This window comes from Nicotiana sylvestris, chromosome 9 (assembly GCF_000393655.2).
Source record: "Nicotiana sylvestris chromosome 9, ASM39365v2, whole genome shotgun sequence".
Classification (NCBI taxonomy): Eukaryota; Viridiplantae; Streptophyta; class Magnoliopsida; order Solanales; family Solanaceae; genus Nicotiana; species Nicotiana sylvestris.
Genome location: NC_091065.1, coordinates 903,929 through 909,928, shown reverse-complemented (window position 1 = coordinate 909,928; position 6,000 = coordinate 903,929). Strand labels below are relative to the sequence as shown.

At 39.3% G+C, this 6,000-nt stretch overlaps 1 non-coding gene across 1 annotated transcript; it reads left to right on the top strand.

The window, feature by feature from the left end:
• Positions 1-4,344: 4,344 nt before the first annotated feature.
• LOC138878805 (U6 spliceosomal RNA) lies at positions 4,345-4,447 on the top strand. The gene has a single exon (XR_011402581.1). It is a non-coding gene; the product is annotated as a U6 spliceosomal RNA (small nuclear RNA).
• Positions 4,448-6,000: the final 1,553 nt, after the last annotated feature.

The following is a 6,000-nucleotide window of genomic DNA, read 5'->3' as shown; positions in this document are numbered from 1 at the left end:
ATGATTGAGATTCCTGAGTAGATGTGGGAGCGGATCACTATGGACTTTGTTGTTGGACTCCCACGGACTCAAAGGAAGGTCGATGCAGTGTGGGTCATTGTTGATAGGCTGACCAAGTCCACGCAGTTCATTCCTGTGGCAGTCTCCTATTCTTCCGAGAGGTTAGCTGAGATCTATATCCGGGAGATTATTTGTCTTTATAGTGTGCCCGAGTCTATTATTTCGGACCGAGGTACGCAGTTTACCTCACATTTCTAGAGAGCAGTTCAGCGGGAGTTGGGCACACGGGTTAAGTTGAGCCTAGTGTTTCATTTGCAGACAGACGGGCAGTCCGAGCGGACTATTCAGATTTTAGAGGATATGCTCCGAGCTTGTGTCATTGACTTTGGAGGCTCGTGGGATCAGTTTTTGTCTTAAGCAGAGTTTGCCTACAACAACAACTACCAGTCGAGTATTTAGATGGCTCCATATGAGGCTTTATATGGTAGGCGGTGCGCGTGGATGGTTTGAGTCGGGAGAGGCTTGGTTATTGGGTATGGATCTAGTTCATGATGCCTTGGACAAGGTCAAGATTATTCAGGATAGGCTTCGTACAGTTCAGTCCAAGCAAAAGAGCTATGCCGACCGCAAGGTTCGAGATTTGGATTTCATGGTCGGTAAGCGGGTATTGCTTAGAGTGTCGCCTATGAAGGGCGTAATGATATTTGGGAAGAACGGAAAGTTTAGACCTAGATTCATTGGCCCATTTGAGATTCTTGATCGAGTGGGAGAGATGACTTATAGACTTGCATTGCCGCCGAGCTTATCAGTCGTGCATCCAGTGTTTCATGTGTCCACGCTTCGGAAATATCATGGCGATCCATTCTTATGAGGAGTAACCAGTAGCTATTCTATACCGGCAGGTTCGTCAGTTGAGATCGAAGAGTTTTCCTTCTGTTCGTATTTACTAGAAAGGTCAGACTGCTGAGGCATCGACCTGGGAGTCCGAGTCCGATATGCGGAGCTATTATCCCCATCTTTTCCCCAACTCAGGTACTTCCTTCTTATGTCCGTTCGATGACGAACGGTGTCATCACTTGTTTTTAAAATGAATTCTGCGTTCTGAGGCCATAAAAAACTCTTTTGGCATCATCTCGATTTGTATGCGCAGTCCGGACGCTTAGCCGAAAAGCTATTATGTGAAAATCTGTGAAAATGTTAAAATTTTGACTCAAAATGCATTTAAGTGACTTCGGTCAACATTTTGGGTAAACGGATCCAGACCCATGATTTGACGGTCCCAGAGGGTCCGTGGAAAAATATGGGACTTGGGCTTATGTCCAGAATCGAATTCCGAGGTCCCAAACCCGAGAAATGAATTCTTTAAGAAAATTATTTTCTGGAAATTTCTATAAGCTTTTGAAATGAAATTCATTTAGAATTTGATGGTAGCAGGCCCGTATTCTGGTTCCGCGGCCCGGTACATGTCTTATATGTGAAATAAGATAAGTCTGTGAAATTTGATAAGAAACGGATCTCATTTGACCTGATTCGGACCTTAAATGCAAAAAATTAATGTTTTAAGAAGTTTTGAAATATTTCATTGATTTTGAGGTTTAATTCGTTGTCTAAGGGGTTATTTTGGCAATTTGATCGCACAAATAAGTTCATATGGTGTTTTTGAGTTAGTATGTATATTTGGTTTGGAGCTACAAGGGCTCGGGTGAGTTTTGGATGTGTTTCGGAAGGTTTTGAACTCTTAAAAAGTTGCAGGCTTTTCAGTTTCTGGTGTTCTGGTATTTTCTTCTTCGCGTTCGCGAGAGGACCCTCGCGAATGCGATAAGTTAGTCAGGCTAAAGGAAATTTCCTTCTACGCGAACGCGACCACCTTGACGCGAACGTAAAGGCTCGAGAATTTAGTGGTCCGCGAACCCGAGCCTATTTTCGCGAACGCGAAGGCCACTCAGGCTTAATTCATCGCGAATGCGATAAGCCTATCGTGAACGTATAGACAAAAATCCGCCCAGTGATTTTAAGTTCAAAAACAGAATGTATTACGGGAGTTTCACCATTTTTCATAAACTTCTTCTTCTCCACACCTCTTGGGCGATTTTTGAAGAGGAACTTCACCATAGCTTCATAGGTATGTAATCCTAAGCTCATTTTCTTCCATTTTTATCATCACCCACTAGAATTTTAGGCCTAAAACATGAGATTAAGGGTAGAAAATTAGGGATTTGGGCAGAGTTAGGGCTTTTTGATTATTTGGAAATTTGACCTCGTTTTGGAGTCAGATTTCAAAACAAATTATATATTCCGGCTCATGGGTGAATGGGTGATCGGATTTTGGTCCGAACCTCGTGTTTTGACCAAGCGGGCCCGGAGTTAATTTTTGACTTTTTGGAAAGAATGATGGGAAAGCGATAATTAAGCATTGAAATTAGATTGTTTGGCGTTTATTGATGTTATTAAGTCGGTTATATCTAGATACGATTGATCTGGAGCCAAATTCAAAAGGAAAAGCGATGTTTGAGGCTTGAGTTGGCCGTGGAAGTTCGAGGTAAGTGTTCGGGCTAACCTTAGCTTGAGGGATTAGGAGTTGTGTCCTATTTGCTATTTGCTTCTTGTTGAGTACGACATATAGCCATGGTGACGAGTATCTATACGTAGGTGTCGAGCATGACAGTGAGTCTTAAATTACAATTTGTTGTGTTCTTAAATAATACTACGGATGTGTTAATTGATGATTCTCAGTATTGAGCAAGGATTAAAATTGTCCCCGTGGAAACTACTTATGATTGAGTATTGGTGTTAGCTGAGATGGTTAGAATGTTAGAATAAGATTGGTTATAGCTGTATCTCCCTTGCTGGGACATATTTACTTTTACTGACGATTCCCTTGCGGGGTAGTATAGTTCTTTGTTGATCCCTTGCCGGGAGTCTTGGTATGATTGTTGTTAAATGTACATATATATGGATTGGGAAGCACACTGCAACAATGATATAAATGGATCGGGTTGCACGCCGCAACAATGATATAAATGGATCGGGTTGCACGCCACAACAATGTTATATTGGATCGGGTTGCACGCCGCAACAATGATATAGTTGTATCGGGTTGCATGCCGCAACAGTGTTAAATGATAGGGATCGGGTTGCGCGCCGCAACAATATTATTATTGTTTTGTTGTAGATCTTGAATTGTTCTCTTATATTTCTTTAAATGTTTTGTTGGATTTGATATTTCCCCCGTAGCATGCACCCCTCTGATCTTTAATTATTTATTCCTATTTTAGTTTTCGTTGTATATTACATAACTGCACAGGTTTATCTGGGCTCTGGTCCTAGCCTCGTCACTACTTCGTCGGGGTTAGGCCAGGCACTTACCAGCACATGGGGTCGGTTGTGCTGATGCTACACTCTGCACTATATGCAGATCCTGGAGCAACTCTTGGACCATAGCATACGAGTGGCTGCCTTCAGTCCACGTAATAAGTAATAAGTACAAAGTAGAAAATGCCTTCACCTAGGGCGGGAATTCCGGGTCGTGACATTAACACACGTAATAAGTACAAAGTACTAACGATTAGGCTCAAATACAACCAAAGTGTAATAATTAGAGTGCAAAATATAGCTAAAACACGAGCTCCTAGTCTATCATCATTAGCATCGAAAATTCTACTTTGAGGGTTAAAGTATTCCCTATCAAAGACGATTTTATTTTTAAGGCACAAACCCGAGACCTCTAATTAAGAATGAATGCAAATTACAACTCCACCACAATTTTTGGTAGTATCCACCTCTCTTAGTTGTTACTCATCCATTAATTTCTTTAAAATAAAAAAGATTAACCATTCTAGAACAACAAAAAGTATGTACCTTAAAGCCCCACAAGCTTGGTTTTCCATGCCAATTGGGTTTGAAGAATCCTTGTAAACAAATAGTACAAATGAGAGGAGACTTGTGCAATGGCATGCAAAACTACTCTTTGCATACGCGAGCAGCCGCAGACACACGCATGCACAAAGGCACACACACGCACTCACATATATCTCTTGGAAAATCATTGTTTAGCATGAATTCGAAAGCGGTGGGATTCACTCTTTATTTTTCTTAACTAATATAGATTAAATACTATATTATATACGATTATAAATATATTATTTATGTATTTTATATATAATATACATACTCCGACTATTTTTAGTTTAAGCAATTGAATGCAAGTGGTTATTCGAGTTAATTCTTCATGAATTTGGGAGGAAACTCCAAATGAAGATCAAAACATTAGAGATTTCCATTTAGGAAGTTCTCATAATTGTCAATGATAGAAGTTAGAAGAAGATAGTAAGTATTTAAAGAAGAGTCCCTTTGGGGACATCCGATAAAATTGGAATGATACAGAGAAGATTAGCATGGCCTCTGCGCAAGGATGACATGCACAAATCGAGAAATGGTCCAAAATTGTTTTAAAAAAAACAAAAGATGTGGTGCAGTGGATAGGGCTGCTCCTCCCTTAACCAGAGGTCTCAAATTCCAGCCCTGGGTATGGAAAAATCCTTGGTAGGGAGCACTACCCCCAGAATGGGGCCTTACCCGGCGCGAATCTGAATATAGTCGGGCTCCAATGCGGGTACCGGACACCGAGTGGGAAACCAAAAAAAAGTATTTAAAGAAGAAATCAGAGCATTAGTTCTCAAAGTGATATATATATATATGGAACAGAATAGGGCAAAACAAAATATAAACTACAAGGACGGAGGGTTTGGGGGGAAGGGGGTGAGCAAATGAGTTCTTCACGGAGCAGGTCAAATTTGTTAGATTTTTTTAAAATTATTTATGTGACCCAATAAACTTGAGGCCCATACTCATAAAGGAGGCATTCATTACAAATAGACCTTTTCACCGGTCTCAAAGAAAGACTCGTTAAGAATTATTATGGCTTTGGTGACTCGTTATGATTTAAAGTTACACCAAATGGATTTTAAAACTTCCTTTCTTAGTGAAGACCTCGAGGAACAAGTTTATATGGACCAACCAGAGGGTTTCGAAACAAAAGGAAAAGGTCAAATGGTGTGTAAATTGAAGAAACCAATATATGGACTTAAACAAACCTCACGATAATGGTATATAAAGTTTAATAATACCATAATATTTTTTGAATTTATGGAAAATACTGTTGAATGGTGTATATACCAAATAGTAGGATCAATTTATATTTTTAGTCATATATGTTGACGATATTCTACTTGCTACCAATGATTTAGGCATATTGCGTAAGACTAAAGAATTTCTCTCTAAGAATATTGAAATGAAAGGTATGGGTGAGGAATCCTGTATGATAGGAATAGAAATATTCTATGATAGATCACAAGGATTATTGAGATTGCCTCAGAAAGGTTATATCAAAAGAATTCAAGATAGATTTAACATGAACAATTGTTCAGCAGGAATTGTTCCAATTCAAAAAGGGACAACTTTAGTCTCATGTAATACCCTAAGAATGATAAAGAACAAAAAGAAATGGAACAAATTCCTTACTTCTCTATTGTTGGTAGTCTGATGTATGCTCAAACTTGCAGAAAACCAGATATTAGTTTTGCAGTCGGAATGCTAGGAAGATATTAGAGTAACCTAGGAATTGACCACTGGAAATCTGCAAAGAAATTCTTGAGGTACCTAAAAGGAACGATGGATTACATGCTCATGTATAAGAATCCAAGCATTTGGAAGTTGTTGGATACTCGAATTCAGATTTTGCAGGATGTATTGATAGTAGAAAGTTTATGTTCGGTTATTTGTTTCAATTAGCTAAAGTAGCAATATCATGAAAGTGTGACAAATAGTCTGACATTGCTACATCCACGATGGAAGCAGAATTTATGGCACCACAATCCATGCATTATGGTTGCGAAATTTTATTTCATGACTTGGGGTTGTCGACATCATTACCAAGCTGCTGAAAATTTACTGTGATAATTTACATCAGTATTCTTCTCCAGGAATGATAAGCACACCAAA